The following is a 23029-nucleotide window of genomic DNA, read 5'->3' as shown; positions in this document are numbered from 1 at the left end:
ACAAAGGAATTGGGAACTACGTTTGACCTGATTCCTCAAAAAGGATACGTAGGTGCCTCACGGCTCGGTCATAGTGTAATAAGAATCAAAAATCCCCAAGCAAGAAAAACTGGGGCAGAAATTGTGTTTATAATTTTGGGGAAAGAAAGTTGATTCCAAGAGTTGTAATGTTTTACCCATCGAAATTATTTTAAATTTTTTCTTTAGCCATACACCAGAAACCCATATTGATGTCCAAAAGACCTCCCGATCAGTATCCGAGAAGTGCCAAGTCGGGCAAATGGAAGTCTGGAGTAACATTCTGGTCCCCAGCAGAAAAGAAATGAAATAAGAGAATCCCCAGCAGAAAGGAAATGAAATGAGAGAATCTTATCAGTAACACCCCAATCCCCAGCTGAAAAGAAATAAAATGAGAGAGTCTTATCGGTGAAAACCTTCACAGGCACCATAAAGCGATGGAAGTTGAGAGAAATAAAATGAGAGAGTCCTATCGGTGAAAACCTTCACAGGCACCATAGGGCGACGGAAGTTGAGAGAAACGAGAGAGTCTTATTAGTGAAAACCCCTCGAAGGGCACTATAAGGCGACAAGGAATTGAAAGTGGGCAAACGAGGTAAGATTGACAGAAATGATCCGTCGAGGCATCAAGCAGAACAAAGATGTTGATTCGGCAAAAGAGTTCGGTGGCGGGACCTTTTGAAATGCAAAGTAAGGTCATCGAAAAGATTGAGTGATATAATAGACTGTGTTGATTAAACTGAAATGCACGACATGATCATTGAGAGCGGTTATACCATTCAGATAAGTCATTTTCCTTTTTTTTCGTCAAACAATTCTTTAGGAAGATTTTTCTTTTTATCTTTTGAAGTCACCATCTTTCATTTCTTTTGGTTAAAGATTTTTATAGTAGTTTGTTTTTAAGAAGGATTTTCAAGGCCAACTACCAGTCGCCAACATGGGACAAGGTAAATGGGGATAAGACAGACCGAAGATAATGTGACGAGACAAGAAAGACGTCATTATAAGACCAAATGATGGATTGCTCTAAGATGTCGTGGAAAATATGGAGTAAAAGTGGAAAACAATGGTCGAGAAGTTGGCAACTAATAGAAGCATCAAGAAGGTTGAAAGTTATCGGCCAAGCTTCAAGATGGTCGAACAACGCAGAGCATGGGAAAAAGAAAAGGGGAAAACCATCCCCAGCAGGAACGTCCCCCACATTTTAAACTAACAAATTTTATTTGATTTGAAGCAGGGACAGGAAATGTTATTGATAACGGGAAGACATGCCACAAGAAAGATTGTCAAACTGGGGCAGAAAATTTTCTCTCATTTCAAAAATTTTTTGGAAGTCTAAACACAAGTTTTGATGGAAGCGGTATCCCCTGCAGTTTTCGGGAGAAAGCAAAACAAGCTTAAAGAAAGCAATTTCAGGAGGAAGATAACACAAGTCGTAAGGGAAGTAGTTTCAGAGGAAGGAAAACACCAGCTTTAAGGGAAGTAATCTTTGAAGGAGGAGAATAACATATTCTTGAAACACAATGTGATATCCCCAGCAGTTTTCAGAGTAATGAAACACCAGTTTTGAGGGAAGTAGTTCTGAAAGAAGATGATTCAAGTTAGAAGGAAAATGGTTCAAGAGGCAGGAAGGAACCACGGCAATAGAACGCATTTAAAGAAGTTGTTGAAATCAGGAGCCTGCCTGGAGAATGGAGGTATTATATTTTCAAGTTGTAGTTGAAGTCAGGAGCCCGCCTGGAGAATGGAGGTGTTATATTTTTAAGAAATCGTTGAAGTCAGGAGCCCACCTAGAGAATGGAGGTGTTATATTTTCAAGTTGTAGTTGAAGTCAGGAGCCCGCCTGAAGAATGGAGGTGTTATAATTTTAAAAAGTTGTTGAAGTCAGGAGCCCGCCTGGAGAATGAAGGTGTTATATTTTCAAGTCGTAGTTGAAGTTAGGAGCCCGCCTGGAGAATGGAGGTGTTATAATTTTAAGAAGTTGTTGAAGTCAGGAGCCCGTCTGGAGAATGGAGGTGTTATATTTTGAGGTTTATTAAAGTCAGGAGCCCGCCTGGAGAATGGAGGTATTATCTTGTTAAGTCATAGCAAAAGTCAGGAGCCCGCCCGGAGAGCGTAAGGTTGCAACAAAGATCCCCATCATATATTAAAGTTCAGAAGTCGGAAGGAAGGCAACACTAGTCAGAAGAAGGCAGTTCAAGCTTCGAAGAAAAAAATAATTTGAAGCTCACAAGAAGGAAATAAGCAGTTCAAATTCGGCAATCAAGAGAGAATACGAGTCAAGTCAGAAGCAAAGAAACATCAGAGGAAACACAAGACAGCAAGACAGCAAGGCAACAAGGCAACAACAGTCACATGACCAAGTTTGAGAATAAATCTTTGTAATTCATAAACCATAGCTTAGTATAACTTCTTTATTTTTATCAAGGTGTAACAAGGAGGTCAGTAAGTAGTGGCAGCAGTAGCAACAGCAGTAACAGTAAATCCACAGCTCCAGGGTAGTCCCAGCTGCCAAAACTTCCCGAACTACTTTGACCTGATTCCCTTTTAGCCAGGGATATGTAGGAAACCTTTGAAACAGAGGTTCGGTCAAATATTTCAAAAATGCTTCACACGGAGTAGCCGAACGGGCAAAAATCGCTCGTATCCACTCACCTTATCTTTGCACGAAACTCTTCGTTTGTCCGGACAAAGAGGGGCAGCTGTGAGCACGTAATTTTTGCCCTATGAAAATTAATCCAAAAAATTCAAATAAAATGGTTTTGTGTTGTTTGTGATTCATTGGTATTTTTTGTCTGTGCATGTTTTAAGAAAAATACAAAAATATGTGTTGCATGTGCATTGAGGATTTAATTTTACAATTTAGAAATTAATTAAACAATCAAGTTTGTTTTACAAAATGGAAAAATCAAAAAAAAATATGTACTTTGCATTTTTTGGCGTTTAATGTCAAATTGTGTGGTTTTATTTTAATTGGTATTTTTAATTTGGTTTATAATTTAAGTTAGGATTTTAGTTTTGAAAAAAAAATTAAAAAAGAGGGAAATAAAAGAAAGAGGAAAAATGAAAAAAAAACGAAAAGAAATCGGACCAGGCCCCATACCAGAAACGGCCCAATACCCGCCCCAAGCCAGTCCGTTTCAGAGACAAACCAAACGACGTCGTTTAGTAACGCTCAATATAGGCCATTGATCTCAGATGATCAACGGTCCAGATCAAATCCTCCAATACCCGACCCATTCCCATCCAAGACCGATCCGGTCTCAAGGGTAAACGAAGCGACGTCGTTTCCATTTATGAATGGATCCAAGCCATTGATCTCATCAGATCGAACGGCCTGGATTCATCCCACCCTTTCATATATATACTTCAAACCATACCCCTACCCCACCCCCAAGCCAAACCCCTCCCCTTCGTCTCCAAGAACCAGAGACCAAACGACCCTCCACCAAACCCTAGTCGCCCTCATACCCCTTCACCAGAAAGTCGGTGGCAACGATGCCGATGACCACGAAACTCACACCCCTGAACCTTCTAGCCACCCTCTCCACGAATCCATGTTTCGTTTATTTCGAATCTCAACGGAACTCTTCGAATCTTCAATCGAAGATCGTCCCAAAAACCTCACCTTCTCCGATTAACCCCAAAATCACACCCCACAACCACCTTGACCTCCTCATACACCATCCATCATTGTTTTCCCTCGAATATTACTATGTTCTTTCGAATCTCAAATCTGAGTCTGAGCCTTAAAGTTTCAAAATCGGTTCTCGATGAGTTGTTGGCATACGTCGACTCAGGGTTGTGTTCCCGTAACAAGAAGATTCGACTCGCTGCAGGAACTGATACTGGTCATTTGTTCTTAACAAGAACAAATTATTAGCCTCAGTTCCCTGCGAGTCAAGATGCCAAGTGAGTTCAAAGTTAAATCGGTGAGCCCCTGTGGCACTTTCTTCCTATTTTACTCGATTCACCTCTGCTTCTCCCTCTTTTCTTCTGCATGTATTTGATTGGTTCATTTTTCTGGTTAAAATTGCAATTTACTTCGAACCATATTTCTTTGCTTTAGATTAGTTTAGCTGTTCGTATTTTTGTTAATTTTAGTTTTCTTGTCCAATTTAGTTGTTTCTGTTAGTTCTTATTTTTTGATTTTGGACATGTTAATCAACCCCTGTATTTAATTGTTGATGTTTGCACCTACCATATGAATCATTAGATTTCTAGTTTTTCGTTTTCACAGTTTATACAAATCAGTTAACTTGTGTTTTAATCAGCATGTTCGTGTCTCGTGGTGTTCTGATTCCTCGTTTGAAATAATTATATTAATTGTTTCGGAAGTCGAATATCAAATAGGTTTGTTTATTGAATGTTTCTTGTTAATGTCATGACAAGTATGTTTTAAAGAATCGTTTGTCCTGGTTATAACAATTTAAAGCTTTATGGGGCTTTAGGAATTTTTAATTAAGAATTGAAAAGGCAGTAGAGCTGACACCCTGTCTAGCACCTTTAGAGAGTAGAAATCAGAGAATAACATGGGATTTTGATTAAAAAATTGAAAAGGAAATACGACTGAACCATGCCTAGTGCCTTTAAGGGTGGAAAATCAGAATAGCATGAGGATAATGATAAAAATTGAGGGATACATGTGCAAGAGGAGGTACAACTTGGAAAGGTTAAGGATAGATTTAAAAGGGATTAAAATATACTTCAAAAGAGGATCCGCAACAGGATAAATAGGACCTTAAAGAAAGCAATTAGGGAGGAGAACAACATTTGGGAGCTTTGAAAGTGATCAGTTTCTTTTAAAGAGTGCTGGAGAGTTTAAGAATAGAAATAAAAAAGAAAGATACTGTTTCATTGCATCCGTAGATGTAATTCAAATTCTGGACAGTGATTTACATTCCTTTTTGATTGCTTAAGTGGTTCAGTGGTCTACTGGTTCAGTTTTGGGTTTAATACAGGCTTGGTTGAGTCTGTTTGTCTTGGTATTTGCTATTGTTGTTAGTTTACAACCTTTCTGGTTTTTTTGGAGTATTGATTGAGTTGCTGCTGCTGGTGTATTACTGTTGTATTGACTGTTGCTAGCCTGTTGCTGACTATTCTTTCTCCTCTTCCTGTGTTGCATTTCTCCAGGTACACATTTGAACATGTTTTGATGTAGTTTCTTCAGTGGAATGGAAAGGCAATTGCTGTTTAACATCCATTAAAGCTTTACTGTTTTTTTTAGTTTATTATGATACAGTTAGCTTTAAGATTTGTATGATAAATTTGTGCATTAATGCGCCTGTAAGGGACTAGCTGGATTATTAACATGCTATGTATTGTTTTATAACTTGTGGGCAACAGGCACCTGTATAATTAAGATTGTTGTTTAACCGATTTGAGTTGTTTTGAATTGTGATGGACTGTTAACTCTAATATGTAGCTCATTTCTGTTGAAATCAAGTCCATAGTGTCAAATAGTTTCATTGTTCGGGTTAATTGCTTGCCACACTAAAAATCAAAGGCAAATCACAGCAAATAGGTGCATATTCACGTTAGTCCAGGTCACGTATGTTTAGTTTCGAATTTCAATGACTCCATGTGTGGTTTAAATCATTATTGGGTAAGTGATGCGTTAGAGTAAGTTATAGGTAACACCATTTCTACTCTAATAGGGATGAGCAAACAATTGTGAGTTATGGGCTAAACAGAAATGAGAATTGAGTTGTGTGTTAAAATCAGTGCTACAATAGCTTAAAAATGATGTCAAGCTCGAGTGCAAAAATTAGAAATTATGAGTTTGATGCAAGTATGATTAATTCTGCAAATTAGCTCCCCTCTGCAACCATTGATCAAGTTGGATTGTCATGATCCCTGAGGCCTAAATAATTCCTGCCCTGGCTATGGAAGTTCCATTGATAGGATACTAGGTGCATGAGCCGTTGTGGGCTCAGGTGGCCCATTTTCTGTGAAATGAAGCTTTAGTCGTGTACTGGAGATGTCCCGCTCTCTTCGTTCAACGCTGGGGCTTAACTGTTTGAAATCGAGTTATGTAATTTCGAATCTTTCATGCACATTAATTAACTAGGACTGCTTTCATTTTAGAGACGAATTAAATAGAAAATTATAGATTGTTTTAGGATGGACCTTTAAAATAATAAAATAAGGCGAGCCTCGCCTAAATGCATAAATTGTGGGGCCCTCGATAGATGTATATATTTAAATCCTTAGATTTCAGGAACGGGCCGCTTAGTGAATTTCACGGTCCTCCCCAAAGATAATAACGCGCTAGTCACTTTAGGCGCGCTTTTAATAAATTACTTTCTTAAACTCGGGTGTACATTTATGTGACCCAAATCCAAATCTCAACGGAGTCAAAATGTGCCACTAACCATGGGTGCATTTATGTGACGTGGTTCGAGACGTGTTTTCACGACGTTGTAATTCTCATTAAAAATAATAATAATAATAAAAGCGGTAAAAAGTTAAAATTTGCACATAAGGTTCAACATGTATTAAAATCAGATAAATAAGCCGAACATGACAATTGAGTAACCGTGCTAGAACCACGGAACTCGGGAATGCCTAACACCTTCTCCCGGGTTAACAGAATTTCTTACTCGGATTTCTGGTTCGCGGACTGTAATACAGAGTCAATCTTTTCCTCGACTCGGGATTCAACCGGTGACTTGGGACACCATAAATCTCCCAAGTGGCGACTCTGAATCTTTAAATAAAATCCCATTTTGATTGTCCTTTATTTGGAAAAACTCCCTCTGCGCCCCTGCGGGTGCGGTGAAAAAGGAGGTGTGACAAATAAGACCTAATCCCTCAAGCCAAGGTTAACCACGGCATTTACCTCGCTCCAACGGCCAAACTCAAAGCTCAACCATGGCTTTTTCTCTCAAACGAGCCTCTGAACCAGTAAAATCTAGCAAATTACCAACCAAACGATTCAATTAAAGCCTTAGGAACTACCCATGATTGCAAAGAAATCAATTTAGACCATTTTTTAAAAAGTCAACACCTGGGCTCGCTTGGTCCAAACCCGAAATTTGGACAAAAACTTGATTACCCATTCACCCCCGAGCTCGAATATATAATTAGTTTTGGAATTCGACCTTAATTTGAGGTCTAAATCCCCAATTTTCCAATTTCCTAGTTTCTACCCAAAAATCCCCAATTCCACCATGAAAACCTTAGATTTTAAGTTGAAATCTTGTAAAATAAAGTTAAAGATTGAAAGAAACTAGCTTAGAATCACTTACCAATATTTTGGGGAAGAAATGGTCTTTGAAAAATCGCCTAGAGAGTTTCTTGTTTTGAAAGTTTTGAAAAATGAAAAAAAATCCCGTCTAAGTCAAGTTTTACCAGCTGCAGATGTCACAAATGCGGCCTCGGCTTTGCAAATGCGAAGCCCCAAATACGAGGAACGCATCGCAAATGCGAACCTTTCACATTTCTGCCTCCTTCGCAAAAACGAAGAAATATTTGCAAATGCGATCCAGTGATCAAATTTGCGAAGAGTGCCTCCCACCCAGTCCCCATCGCAAATGCGGAGAAACGTTCGCAAATGCGAACCTAAGGTGGCCCAGCTTCTCTTCGCATTTGCGATGAGAAGCTCGCAAATGCGAACCCTTCAAAGGTCGCAAATGTGATGCCTGATCTCGTAAATGCGAGATCAGAGGCCTGCAACAAAATTTGATACACCAGCAACTTCTCCAAGTCTAATTTCATTCTGAAACTGACTCGATCCCTCGGTGCTCTAAAACAAAAGTGCTTACAAGTCTAAAAATATCATACGAACTTGCTCGCGCGATCAAATCGCCAAAATAACACCTAGACGAATTTAGTACCAAATCAAATAACATTTTTCAAGAAAACTTTAAAACTTCTATTTTCTCAATCGGACGTCCGAATCACGTCAAAATAACTCTGTTTCTCACCACATTTCATAAATAAGTCATAAATATGGTATTGGGCCTATATCGGGTTCCGAAACTAAAATACGGACCCGATATCTAAAATGTCAAACCTTGGTCAAACATTTCCATTTTATTAAGCCTTTAACTTTCAAATTTCAACAAAGTCCGATATCTCAGGCTAGGGACTTTCGATTTCGATTCCAGGCATACGCCCAAGTCTCAAATCACGATACAGACCCATAGGGACCGTCAAAATACGAATCCGAGTCCGTTTACCAAAAATACTGACCGAAGTCAACTCAAATAAAGTTTTTAAGCAAAATTTCTTATTTTATCAACTTTTAACATAAAAGCTTTCTGGAAACACGTCTGGACTGCGCATGCAAATCGAGGAGGGTAAAAATGAGATTTTTAAGGCTTAAAATCGCAGAATTGAGTTCTAAAACATAAGATGACCTTTCGGATCATCACAACCCCAGGCAGAAAATCAATTTAAGGCTACTTTTATAATAGGATGGAAAGCTTTATAATTTGGTTTATTTAATTTGTTTAAAACTAGCTTAGGAGTATTTGGGTCATTATTAACCCAAATATCAACCATAGTATAAATGTAGTATCTTATTTCCAATTTTTGGAGTCTGGAAGATGCTAGGGTGCATTTAGAATTTTAGATGGATGAATAAGCCAATTGAATCCTTATTTTGTGAACTATCAAGGTAAAAACATAAATAGGCAATATTTAAGATTTTTTTTGAAAAACCTGGCAGCAATAGTTTTTTACTTGACATGGCAGCTAAATAATTACGTTCTTTAATACGTACAATAAATAATGCTCTCCTTATGTGCAGTAAAAGAGGAATAAAATTTACTACTCCCTAAAAATAAGCAAATTAAACGGTAACCTCCCTAAAATAAGTGCCTGCGATATTTACTCTCTCACCAAAATCATGGTAGTATCTTATTGGTATAATAGGGTATACTGATATTTTCAGAATATATTATAGTTGTACAAATTATTTGAATAATATACTACTTGTATACTATTTATACAGCATATATAAATGGTATATACATATGATATAATTATCTAATTAAGTATAACATGAAAAATCTATTATTGGTATATAATATTATATTATTTGGATATGCATAATACATAGTCTTTAACCATATATTCGCTGAATACATGAGGAATATATACGTGATATATTCGGAATGTGTGAAATTAAATAATCTAATTTGATGTACTTTTGTTGCATAAATATAACTATGCAAATACCATATATATTATTAAATACACACATCATATATAAATAGTATATTTTATATATAGGAAATATATGTGATATAACCTGTCTATATATGTATACGTAATACGCATCACATACATCTCATATATTAATAATTTCAGTCTTTGCTTTCTCCGCTGAATCCCTACTTCACCATGTCTCCTGCATCCAATTCCATGGCCACCAAAGAACAAAGAAACCCCCAAACCCGCTGTACACCACCACCAATCTTCATCTCAATCCCACTTTTCAGTCACTTCTTTCTCAAAAATTTCTTACTTGCTGCTCTTAAAAATAATGGATTTCATTATAGAAGACAGAGAATTAATTTTCTGACATGTTCGGTTTGAGATATTTGAAACATCGAAAGAGCCGGTTGAATTTGGAGATTTAGAATATAAACTTCGGAGAGAGAAAGAATATCTATTCCATGATTTGTGATACTGTTAAATCATTAATTGTAAGGCACAACGTTTACAACATGCTAAGATTGTAAAAAAAATTGCTATTAATGGAATAATCAAAAAGTAGTATCATTTTCTTAAATACTAACTTAAAAATGATCAAACGTGTATTTTTCCCATAAAATGTCCTAGCCGCAAAATGCGTGTTTTATAACCTTTTCTTTTTGATTTATCGAAAGAAAATATTTTAATACTTATAGTTTTAAATATGTCATGATATTCACATGGTTATAAAAATATTTTATTAAGAGTAAAAAAAATTAATTATTTTCAATCACTGATTTAATGATATACTTTGCCATGATAAATAACGTAAGAGTGCACGGCCAAGATTAATAGATGACCCTATATATGGGGGCAGAGCCAGTAAAAACTATAATGTTGTGGTAAAAAGAGTTTAAAACTCATTTAATTCATAAGTTTCAATCTCAACTATACCATTGTAATATTTCTTGAATACCTATTTATAAATTCCTATCTCCCCCTGCCTATATGACTACTATCTTATAAGGAACTTGAATTATTGTAATAACTAAGATATTAAAATTATGTTTACTGCTAGAGCAGCAAAGTGGCTGTAGTTTAGTGGTGAGAATTCCACGTTGTGGCCGTGGAGACCTGGGCTCGAATCCCAGCAGCCACATTATATTTCTAACTCCTTACCTTTTGTAACTGCGAGCTTACGGATTAGTCATTATGGTGTTTTCGCAATAATCAGATTATTACTTAAAACACTAATTATGAACTGATATTTGGAAGCGAGTCCTAGGTTAGGTTGCACTAAAATGGTAGAAATTTTAGACGAGACTCGTCAAACTTTGTTAGAGCCAGTGGCGCACTATTCGAAACTCGTAGGATAATGGGCGCTCCCCTCTACACTTCTTACTTAAATATCGGGTTTTCATGTTCTAAACCTTGTACTAATAAGAACTATAAGAAAACTAGTAATGAGAATTCTAGAAATTAATGTATAACTTAACCGTGTATTTCTATGGTCATTTCAACAGATAATGTCATATAGATAGTGCTTTCTGCTGAATGAAATACTTAGTAAATAAAAATAGCATATCATGAAAAATGCCTTATAGCAATATAATTTACCCTCTTAGTCTCACACAATCACCTTATTCATTCCTATTAGATATAGATTTAACACAATATATAAACTTCTTACACCATCAGGTTAAGTTGACCTGTAACAGATTGTAAGTGTTTCACAATAGATGGCATACTTAAGCTCCATCATCGTACGCGTCTATCTTGGATGCAGTTCTGTAATGGATACTTCATTCTCAGACAATAATGGTATCGAGTTGCTTGTAGAATATTGATCTGATTCTAGCCCTTTTGGTAGCATCTCTGTTCGACTACGAAAAAAGAATGCAGGTTGCTGAGGCGCCGGCTTGGTAACAGAGTAACTATTAAGCATGAGCACCACAGATTCCATTGTAGGTCTTTGATTAACATCATCTTGAACACATAGCAATCCAATATGTATACATTGTATCACTTCATTTCTTGAGTATGAATCTCCAAATGTTGGATCCATTATATTCAATGGTGTGCCGTCCCTCCAATTCTTCCAAACCTATAAGATTTATCGATCAAATGATTCAAAATTAGCATCAGCAAGCAACTTATCTAGCAGAAGCTGCATTTATAACTTTAACCAAGTATCGCAGAAAGTCATAAACTATCTTTTTGTAACCAAGAAATCACTCAATTTTGCGATTATAGAAAGTCACTAGTGGCGGCCAGGGGGGATTTAGGGGGGGGGGTGGAAGGGGTTCCGCCAGAAAATAAACGAAATCCGCCTCTATATATTACATTTTGAATCCTCTATCCAAAAGAATAGCTCCGTGGTAAGGGGGTTCAGAACCTTTGTAAGGTTGCTGGTTCAATTTCCACTGACCATAGTCGCTTTTAATTTTTTAACTTTTTCTTTTTTGTATCCCCTAAGCGAAAATCATGCCCCTGCCACTGATCGCAGCAACATCTTCTTGTGCATGATTATAATTGGTGACTTAATATGATACTTAGACAAAGTTGAGCATTTCTTGTATGTAAAACAGTTTAGTGACATCAGGTGATACTTGCACAAAGTTGAATTATTCTATAGTTAATTTAGTGCTTTTCAATAAAATGAACGTTCACTGATCATCCATGAAATTTATCCTGAATGTGAACTTACATAGCTAAGAAGATCTTCAGCTCCATCTGATTGGTAAAATGAGCTATTCTTCTTTCCACTTATGATCTCCAAAAGTAGAACACCAAAGCTGAAAACATCAGATTTAACAGAGTATTGTCCATGCATAGCATACTCCGGCGACATGTAACCGCTATAGTACAACAATCAAGAAGAAATGTTAAGCTAGAAAAAGGATATTTTTTAAAGGAAAACAGACCTTTAACAACTTTCAGATTCTTAGTAGAAGTTGCAAATGTGCCTATATGCAATGATTCAATGAGCAATGTGAAAAGAGAAACAATAGAATCTAACTAGACAGGAAAGAGGATATATTCAATAGCTAATTCAAAACTTACTATGTCCCAACAATCCTGTTTGTTATTTCTTCACTTTGATCAATTTCAAATATTCTCGCCATTCCAAAATCTGATATTTTGGGATTCATATCGGCGTCTAACAGTATATTGCTTGCTTTGAGATCACGGTGTATAACTCTTAGACGCGAATCCTCATGAAGGTAAAGTAGTCCACGTGCAATCCCTCCTATAATCTTGTAACGTCGAGACCAATTCAGTAGCTGCTGCTTTTCAGGATCTAAACATTTATCAGAAACAAAGTTACGTTTAGGCAAAAAGGTGTAAATCTTGGAATCAAGAAAACTAGCAATGACTACTTGAACTACCTCTTAAAGATCTTAAGAAATCACTCTATGTAGAATCTTGCATGTAAGTTGCATAAGCTAGATTTTAACTAAATGCATCTTTGTGATACATAGGCCAAAAAAGAAAAAGAAAAATAGTTCGGCGTACTAAGCGCCGGCTATATGTGCGATCCAAGGAAGGATCGGATCACATTGGATCTATGCACACAGTCTTACCTTGTCTTTTTGCAATAGGCTATTTCTTTCCATTATAAGAAACTTTAGCAACAAACCTAGTGCAATCCCACAAGTGGCGTCTGGGAGGGTAGTGCGTACCCAGACCTTGCCTCTACCTTGTGAAGGTAGAAAGGTTATTTCCGGCAAACCCTCAGCTCAAGGAAATCATAGCAGCAGCATTGTTGAAAAACAATACGGTAGCGTAGAAGCCATGGAAAAAGAGGCAGCAAGATAAAATAAGAAAATAAGATAGCCGAAGCAAAAGAAACAATTAGTAGTAACAAAAATCTAAGAATATGAAAGTACGAGAATACTATTCATACTACTGCCATGGAAGATTTTAGCAACAAGAAGAATAAAATGAATATTAGCAGATTGAAAGTTGAAACCAACCAAATAAGAAATAGTCAAGGCTTTTGTTGGGGACAAATTCATAGACAAGTAGCTTTTCCTCTCCTTCAAAGCAATATCCCAATAGTCTCACTAAATTTCTATGTTGAAGCTTCGCGATCAATACGATCTCATTCTTAAATTCTTGTGCACCTTGCCCTGAACTTCTCGATAGCCTCTTACAGCTATCTCTTGTCCATTAGGAAGTATACCCTGAGTGTGTAATAAGATATCGAATTATCAATACAAGTTAAGAATATAATGGAAGATGGACTGAATTGACAATATTTGGATGTGTTTGAGACGACTGAAGTCATTTTCGATAAAAAATAAGTGAGGGAATTCACAACGGAAAATGACTCTCATGGAAAACATTGTTATGGAAAAATAATTTTCGTCGTAGCAAATACACCCCTTATGTTCTAAAACTGAATTCACCTTGTAGACAACACCAAATCCACCTTCACCAATTTCGTTGTCAGCTGAGAAGTTAGTCGTCGCAACTTGAATAGAGGTCAACTGATATTGCAGTGATTCAGCAGTTGAAATTTCATTTCCATCTACACAAACAAATAAATTCTCCGAGTTTCAGCAGCTGCTACTTTGATTACTTTTAGTAACAGTACTACTAAAAAACTGGAATAAGCTACGAATTTCATCTCTAATTTTGTAGGACGAAAATTGTTCTAGTTATGCCAATTTACCTGTCATATCTTGTGCAACATTGAATTTTTGCGAAGCTCTTCTTCTTAGCCAACAGAAACCAAAAATAAACAGTAGAACTGAAACAGCAATAGGAACAACTATGGCAACTATTACTCCAGATGCAATTCCCCCTTTTCCTGCATCAGTTAAAAATTGTTTTATTCAAACATTAAACCTACAACAACAACATAGGCCAAACATTAAACTTAGATTAGGAAAAAAAATATAAGGTCCCAAAGAGAAAAGCGAAACAATAAATAAGTCACTAGAATTCATTGTGGTTGTCATTATCATCGTAGTTCTTTTTAAACTGTTGTGATTATGCTCAGAGGTGGAGCCAAGATTTAAAGTTACTGGGTTCGTAATTCTAGTATTTTTATGGTACTGGGTTCTAAAGTAAAAATTTGTATCTATTTTGATTTTTTAAGACAAATACACTGTTTGCACTAAAGCTACTGGGTTCGGCCGAACCCATAATCGAAGCTGGGGCCCCGCCCCTGATTCTGCTATCCCTGAGCTAAGGATCTATTGGAACAATCTCTACCTTTATAAGGTAAGGAGTAAGGTCTGTGAATATTGTATACATCACCCTTCCTAGATTCCAATTGTGGGACTACACTGAGTATATATTATTATTGTTTTTGTCACAACAACAACAACAAATCCAGTGAAATCCCACAAGTATGATTTGGGGAGGGTAAAGTGACCATCGACTCAAGAAAAGTGAAAATGAAGCAATAAACAGAGATATAAGAGTACGACACTATAAGAATAGAGTCATTCTTACTGGAAATAATGACACTGTGTAATAGCAAGAGGTTAGTGTTGAAGTTTGGCAAAATGCCAAAGTCCCACATTGGTTGGGAGTTAAGTTTGGGGGGGATTTTTCCCCTATAAAAGAAGGCATAATGTTTAGGATTGAAACACACCTCTCATTTGCCTTCTCATTTGTTTAAGGCATTTGTATCTTTTCTCTTTAGTATTATTTCACTTGTATTTTGGAGTGGAATAAAATATTAGTTGTGTCCGAGGAGTAGGCAAAATTAGCCGAACCTCGTAAATTCTGGTGTTTCCTTTATTGTTGCTTTATTGTCTTATTTATTATTTGGTGGCTGTCATAATTTTTGGTATAGTAGTTGTGACTTATTCACACTATATACATTTGGCTTCCGCAACAATTGGTATCAGAGCCAAGGTACTGTCTAAGTATGCTCTGTGGTTGCAGCATAGTCTGATCTTCCACATCAGAAAAGATTTATCTTGGTAACTGAGTCAAGGTTCTGTCTGAGTATGCTCTGTGGTTGCAGCTTAGTCTGATCTTCTACATCAGAAAGGAAATAATCTTGATTTGTGTCGTCAGCTATTAAATAATATTTGTGTCAAATATGAGAGACAATAAACAAGAAGAATCTACATCAAGTGTCAACAATACGTCATCATTGGCATCTTCGCTTATGACAAGAATTGTGTCAAATGCGAAATTTGCGGTAGAAATTTTTGACGGGTCCGGGCATTTTGGGATGTGGCAAGGCGAGGTTCTAGATGTCCTTTTTCAACAAGGGCTAGATCTGGCCATTGAAGAAAAGAAACCAGATGTTATTGGAGAAGAAGATTGGAAGATTCTCAACCGTGTTGCTTGCGGTACCATTCGATCCTACCTTGCTAGAGAGCAGAAATATCCATACACAAAGGAAACTTCTGCAAGTAAATTATGGAAAGCACTGGAGGATAAATTTTTGAAGAAAAATAGTCAAAATAAATTGTACATGAAGAAGAGACTGTTTCACTTCACCTATGTTCCTGGTACCACGATGAATGAACATATCACCAGTTTCAATAAGTTGGTCACAGATTTGCAAAATATGGATACAACTTATGATGATGGTGACTTGGCCTTGATGTTGTTGGCGTCACTTCCTGATGAGTACGAGCACCTTGAAACTACTCTACTCCATGGAAATGACGAAGTTTCTCTTAGAGAAGTTTGTTCGGCTTTGTACAGCTATGAACAAAGAAAGCGAGAAAAACAGAAGGGCGGAGAAGGAGAAGCACTATTTGTGAGGGGTCGTCCTCAAAGTCAAACGAGGACAAAGAAGGGAAGATCCAAGTCAAGATCCAGACCCAGCAAAGATGAATGTGCCTTTTGTCGAGAAAAAGGGCACTGGAAGAAAGACTGTCCGAAGTTGAAGAATAAGGCCAAACATAACAATGGAAAGGCCATTATGGATTCAAATGTAGCTGATTGTGATGATTCAGATTTCTCATTAGTTACAACAGAGTCATCAACATCATCAGACATATGGTTGATGGACTCGGCTTGTAGCTATCATATGTGTCCCAACAGGGACTGGTTCGTGGAATTTCAAGAAGGAGAATATGGAGTCGTCCACACAGCGGATAACAACCCTCTTACCTCATATGGCATTGGTTCAATACGATTAAGGAACCATGATGGAATGATCAGAACATTAACAGATGTTCGATATGTACCGAATTTGAAGAAGAATCTCATCTCTGTGGGAGCCCTGGAATCAAAAGGGTTTAAAATCATTGCAGAAAATGGAGTGATGAGAGTATGTTCCGGTGCACTAGTGGTAATGAAGGCTAATCGGAAGAATAATAATATGTACCGCTATTGTGGCAGTACAGTTATTGGGACAGCGACAGTGACATCCAAGTGACGACAAAGAGGCAGAAGCAACCAAGCTATGGCACATGCGCTTGGGACATGCTGGAGGAAAATCCTTGAAAACTCTATCAGATCAAGGATTGTTAAAAGGAGTCAAGGCTTGCAACTTGGAGTTTTGTGAGCATTGTGTTAAAGGGAAACAGACAAGGGTTAAATTTGGTACAGCGATCCATAATACTAAAGGCATTTTGGATTATGTACACTCTGATGTTTGGGGTCCTTCCAAAACACCTTCATTGGGTGGGAAGCACTATTTTGTAACCTTTGTTGATGATTTTTCCCGAAGAGTATGGGTGTATACAATGAAGAGCAAAGATGAAGTGTTGGGAATTTTTCTCAAATGGAAGACGATGGTGGAGAATCAGACAGGCAGGAGGATCAAGTGTATTCGCACAGACAATGGAGGTGAATACAAAAATGATCATTTCAATAAGGTCTGTGAAAATGATGGCATCGTCCGACACTTCACTGTTAGACATACACCACAACAGAATGGAGTGGCAGAACGTATGAACCGGACCTTGCTGGAGAAGGTACGGTGTATGTTGTCCAATGCTGGCTTGGGCAAAGAATTTTGGGCTGAGGCAATTACATATGCATGCCACCTCATTAATCGTCTACCATCTGCTGCTATTGATGGCAAGACACCATTTGAAAAATGGTATGGAAAACCTGCTGTAGATTATAACTCTTTGCACGTGTTTGGCTCAACTGCATATTATCATGTGACGGAGTCAAAATTGGATCCAAGGGCAAAGAAGGCTATTTTTATGGGAATTACTTCTGGAGTCAAAGGATATCGCTTATGGTGTCCTATGACAAAGAAAGTAATATTCAGCAGAGATGTTACCTTTGATGAATCTGCTATGGTAAATAAGGTAACAGAAGATACCAAACAAAATAAAGGTGCTTATAAGCAGGTGGAGTTTGAGGGAAAATTTATTTTTCCTACACAAGAAGCAGAGGAGGAAACAAATGAAGATTACCCTCTGGAAGGAGAGCCAGTAGAGGAAATTCCAACTCAGGAACCTCAACAACAACTTGAATCAATAGCAACCATCGTCTCATAGAGACGGTTGCTTGTGCAACCTCAATTGTAGCTGATGATGTTCCTACTACTTATAAAGACGCTGTCCAAAGTTCAGAAGAAGATAAGTGGAGGATTGCCATGAATGATGAAATACAGTCCCTTCATCAGAATCATACATGGAGATTGGCCAATCTCCCGAAGGGAAAGAAAGCAATTGGGTGCAAATGGGTATTTGCAAAGAAGGAAGGATTTCCTAACCAAGTAGATGTTCGCTACAAAGCAAGATTGGTGGCCAAAGGATATGCTCAAAAGGAGGGAATTGATTACAATGAAGTGTTTTCTCCAGTTGTAAAACATTCCTCCATTAGAATTATGTTGGCTTTGGTAGCACAATTGGATTTGGAACTAGTTCAGATGGATGTAAAAACTGCGTTTTTACATGGAAACTTGGAGGAGGAAATCTACATGACTCAGCCAGAAGGATTCAAAGTTGCTGGAAAAGAAAATATGGTGTGCAAACTTGAAAAATCATTGTACGGATTGAAACAATCTTCTAGACAATGGTACAAGCGATTTGACGAGTTTATGTTGCGGCAAGGGTACAAGAGAAGCAAATACGATCATTGTGTGTATTTGCACAAGCTTAAAGATGGTTCCTTTGTATATCTTCTCCTATATGTTGATGATATGTTGATAGCTTCCAAGAATTCGGAAGAAATTGATAAGTTGAAGATTCAACTGAAGAAGGAGTTCGAGATGAAGGATTTGGGTGAGGCAAAGAAAATTCTTGGCATGGAGATAATTAGAGATAGACGTTCAAAGAAACTCTGTTTATCTCAAAAGGAATATTTGAAGAGAGTACTTCAACGTTTTGGCATAGATGACAAGACTAAGCCAGTTAGTACTCCACTTGCTTCCCATTTTAAGCTAAGTACTATTATGTCGCCAATGGATGAAGCTGAACGAGAGTATATGTCAAAGGTACCATACGCAAATGCTGTTGGTAGCTTGATGTATGCAATGGTTTGCACAAGGCCTGACATTTCACAAGCTGTTGGAGTTATTAGCAGATATATGCACAATCCAGGGAAGGAGCATTGGCAAGCTGTGAAGTGGATTCTACGGTATATTCATAATACTGTAGATGTCGGGTTAGTTTTTGAGCAGGAAGACAATCAGTCTGTAGTTGGATATTGTGACTCAGATTTTGCGGGTGATCTGGACAAACGAAGATCAACTACTGGTTATGTGTTTACTTTTGCAAAAGCACCAGTTAGTTGGAAGTCCACTTTGCAGTCAACAGTTGCTTTGTCTACAACAGAGGCAGAGTACATGGCTATTACAGAGGCTGTGAAGGAGGCAATTTGGCTTCAAGGATTGCTAAAGGAGCTTGGTGTTGAACAAAAAGGTATCACAATTTTTTGTGATAGTCAAAGTGCTATTCAATTAGCGAAGAACCAAGTTTATCATGCAAGGACGAAGCATATTGATGTTCGGTATCATTTCGTACGAGAAATCATAGAAGAAGGAGGAGTCACAGTGAAGAAAATTCATACTACGGAGAATCCTGCTGATATGCTAACTAAGGTGGTGACTGCGATCAAGTTTCAACATTGTTTGGATTTGATCAACATTGTTGAACACTGAAGATTGAAGATGAAGACACAACCAAAATTTGTTATTGAGAGAGAATTGAAAATGTGGAATTTTGCCAAGGTGGAGATTTGTTGAAGTTTGGCAAAATGCCAAAGTCCCACATTGGTTGGGAGTTAAGTTTGGGGGGATTTTTCCCCTATAAAAGAAGGCCTAATGTTTAGGATTGAAACACACCTCTCATTTGCCTTCTCATCTGTTTAAGGCATTTGTATCTTCTCTCTTTAGTATTATTTCACTTGTATTTTGGAGTGGAATAAAATATTGGTTGTGTCCGAGTAGTAGGCAAAATTAGCCGAACCTCGTAAATTCTGGTGTTTCCTTTATTGTTGGTTTATTGTCTTATTTATTATTTGGTGGCTGTCATAATTTTTGGTATAGTAGTTGTGACTTATTCACACTATATACATTTGGCTTCCGCAACAGTTAGGAATAGAAAAATACAAGACTAGTATTATAGTAGTTTTTATATTATAAGTTCAAAATCTAAGTTTGCTTAAATTTTAAAGATTTATATATATATATATATATATATATGCATGTATTTTCCGTTTGAAAATATTGAGTTCAAATGAAGAAATTACCTCGATCGCTGCTCGTAGGACCGTGCTGTGAAGAAGGTGGTGGCGGAGAAAGGCGAACTGGCGGCGGAGATGGTGGCGCGACAGCCATAACGTTGTAAAAAGGATACAACTCATACCTAACATTACAGCTAGGAAGAAGAACTCTACGACCTCTACTGCCAACACCAAGTAAATTTCCAATAGCAGCTCTCAAGCAACGGTAACAAGAAGAATCAGAGAGATCAGGAGTGCACTGTGCAAGTGTATAAAGTTTCTCGGGTGATGAAAAATTGGCTTCTTTAGTAGCAAACTTTTTCCCATCATTTTCCTTTGCTGCCAAATTTGCTATTTCATCCATCATATTTCCAAGTTGTGACAATAACTTTCCTGGTTCACTAACATTTTGTGTATTATACAAAATGAGTGCACCTGATTCACCACAGTAGCAAAAATAGTTCGACTTGAGTGAAGTAACAAGCTTTCATCATATACCATATAACAGCTAGTTTCCCCTTTGGACTACATTTTTCTATGATTTCTTTACTAACAGTGACAAACATAACGTGAAGATTAACCTAAATAGTCACCCACTAATCGCTTAAATTGAGAACAGCCGACGAATGTTTACGCATGGTTCGAGAAAGGACTATACACTAAGGGTATGATGTAGACAACCACAAAAGGCGGAGCCAATTTTTAAAACTTATAAGTTCAGTATTTTAATTCTTTTAAGTTATTGGGCTCTAAATTAATAATTTGTGCATAATCCAGTAACTTTTAAAGACAAATACAGGGTTTAAACAAAAGTTAATGGGTTCAGCCGAACACATATCGGAAGGGCTAGCTCCGCCCCTGCAGTCAACCTTAATGCAACCTATAGGTCACACGGAGATAATTCTATTGTTGCTTCAATGTGTTAGGACCAAAAAATCAGGTGTCATGCGGAGCTAGTAAAGTAACACTTGAACGACGATAAATCAAATAACAAAAGAGAAATATACCAAAAGAGACACAAACATTTAACGTGGTTCGGTCAATTGACCTACATCCATGGCGGAGATGAACAATCAACTATATAAAAGATAATACAAAATATCGAGAGAACAACCTCACGAAGAGGCAAACACAAGTGACATACTAACACTTGTCCCATAAAGTTCTTCCCCTAAATACGACTCTCAAACCCCCCATATGACTACATTGTGGATGTTACTGAATGAGAAGAGAGGATCATCGAAGTCTAAACATTTTCCTACAAGAAAAAGGACTAGCCAAATGTGTGAGAATTATAATTTCCTTTCTACAAAAAAAGAAAACTCAATTATGGTAAATGTGTTGCCCTCTCCCGCAAAAGAACCAAATATGGTAAGAAAATTAGGACAAACACCTAACACAAGACTTCCCTTCTAGTAGGCAAATGTGGAATTTATGTATAATATATGTATATTGGAAAAATAAACAGTGTATTCGACTGCATATTCTTGAAAAGATCTCATAAGAATATGGTAGCTTATGTTAGAGGTAGGTTTAAGCTAGTCCCTTGAAAAAAAATTAAACATTTTCGGTTCCTTAATTTTGTCAAAAACTCAAAATTGAGTACTTTCGGCTTACTGGCAAATTTTAGCAGAATTGTGTGTTAAAAAAAAAAAGACACACTAGCAAAGTCCCGTCAAATCCCATAAATTACAATTACAAAACTGCACAAGACACCAAAAATAGACAAAAATTAATAGTGAACACCTTAAAAAATTAACAAATAATAGTAGAAACTTCAAAAATCGAACAAGATAGATAATATGTATATAATTTATGTATACCTGCTAGAAAAAGTAAACAATAAATTCAGTCGACTATCCATATTATTAAGATCCCATAAGAATATGATAGCTTCTTTTCGACGTAGGTTTAAGCCAGTCTCTCGAGTTCTTTATAAAAAAAATAACTTTTGTTCTTTAATTTTTATTAATGAGTACTTTTTGGCTTATTGGCAAATTTGACCAGAATTGTGAAAAACAGTTTTAAGTTTAACCAAACACTAGGAAAGTCCCGTCAAATTCCAGAAAATTGCAACAGTGAAAAGTACACAAGACACCAAGAATAGAAAAAAAAAATAACAACAACAACTCAGTAAAAGTTCTAGTGGGGTTTGGGGAGGGTAGTGCGTACGCAGACCTTATTCCTACCCCGAAGGAGTAGAGAAGTTGTTTCCGAAAGATCATCGGAGATAAAAAAAAAACACCTTAAAAGAATTAACAAATAGTAATAGCAGAAACTGCAAATACTGTACCACAATGGATTCACCTGATTCCTCCAATCTACCAAAGATAGGTAAATTCGAGTAACGTAACAAGCAATCATCGTACCAAATTACAGCAATTTTTCCCATTGGACAATAATTTTCTAAGATATCTTTACTAGCTGCTGTAACACAGTCTTGACAATCAAGTGGCGCAACATCTCCTCTACATAAAAACAAGCCATAAACTATCTCTGACTCCGTACGACCAACTGTAGAGTTGTAAAATCCATTAGGTCGAGAAGCATTAGATGCTAAAGATGATAATAGAACATTGAGATTAGATCTGTAAGTGCTGTTGGGACTATAAGTAGTTGTATTTGGACAGACAGATGCAAGAGCAGAAGAGCTAACTTGGCTATTTTTTAGGCAGAAAATCAAGAAGATGTTGCTACATAGCAGAAGATATCCGGGAATATTGAAATTCATCACCATGATATTTTAGAATATCTGGGGCTCGAGGGATATCCTGGGATTATATTTTTTTTCTATTTAACATAGTTATGTGAAGATATAGAGAAGTTTATTTTAGGTTTTCCTGTCAGGTACAAGTTGGGCCTGACAAAATTCGAATTTGCCCCGGAAAGTCTAGTACAAGAGGTAATGTGGTTTCTAGCAAAGGCGATTCTATATTTAAGGTTTGAACCGGAGATTCCCGATTAAAGATAAAGGAGTGATGTAAACAACCTATCCTAATACAAATATTAATGATAGCTTTTACGATTCGAATCTATGACTCACTTGTAGATCATACCGAAATAACTTTATCCTTGGTCCAATTCACTTATTGGTGTAAGAAAGACCAATAAGACTTGGTTGTAAGAAGACTTGGTTTTTACAAGTCAAAAAATAGGCTTTATTAGGCAGCTGTTGTTTTTGTTGTGTATTAATGAGCTAATGGTTAATTGATGATGACTGAAGTTGAGATGGTGACTGTAACTTGGAATTTAATTTCCC

The 23029-nt window shown here is 37.0% G+C and overlaps 1 non-coding gene and 1 pseudogene across 1 annotated transcript; one reads left to right on the top strand and one right to left on the bottom strand.

Moving 5' to 3' along the window:
- The first annotated feature begins 10249 nt into the window (after positions 1-10249).
- Positions 10250-10321, top strand: TRNAH-GUG (transfer RNA histidin (anticodon GUG)). The gene has a single exon. It is a non-coding gene; the product is annotated as a tRNA-His (tRNA).
- Positions 10322-10706: 385 nt separating this feature from the next.
- Positions 10707-22566, bottom strand: LOC104214711 (cysteine-rich receptor-like protein kinase 10; annotated as a pseudogene).
- Between the last annotated feature and the right edge of the window lie 463 nt (positions 22567-23029).

The sequence above is a fragment of the Nicotiana sylvestris genome, chromosome 9, assembly GCF_000393655.2.
Source record: "Nicotiana sylvestris chromosome 9, ASM39365v2, whole genome shotgun sequence".
NCBI classification, from domain to species: Eukaryota; Viridiplantae; Streptophyta; class Magnoliopsida; order Solanales; family Solanaceae; genus Nicotiana; species Nicotiana sylvestris.
This window is presented reverse-complemented; position numbering and strand designations above follow the sequence as displayed.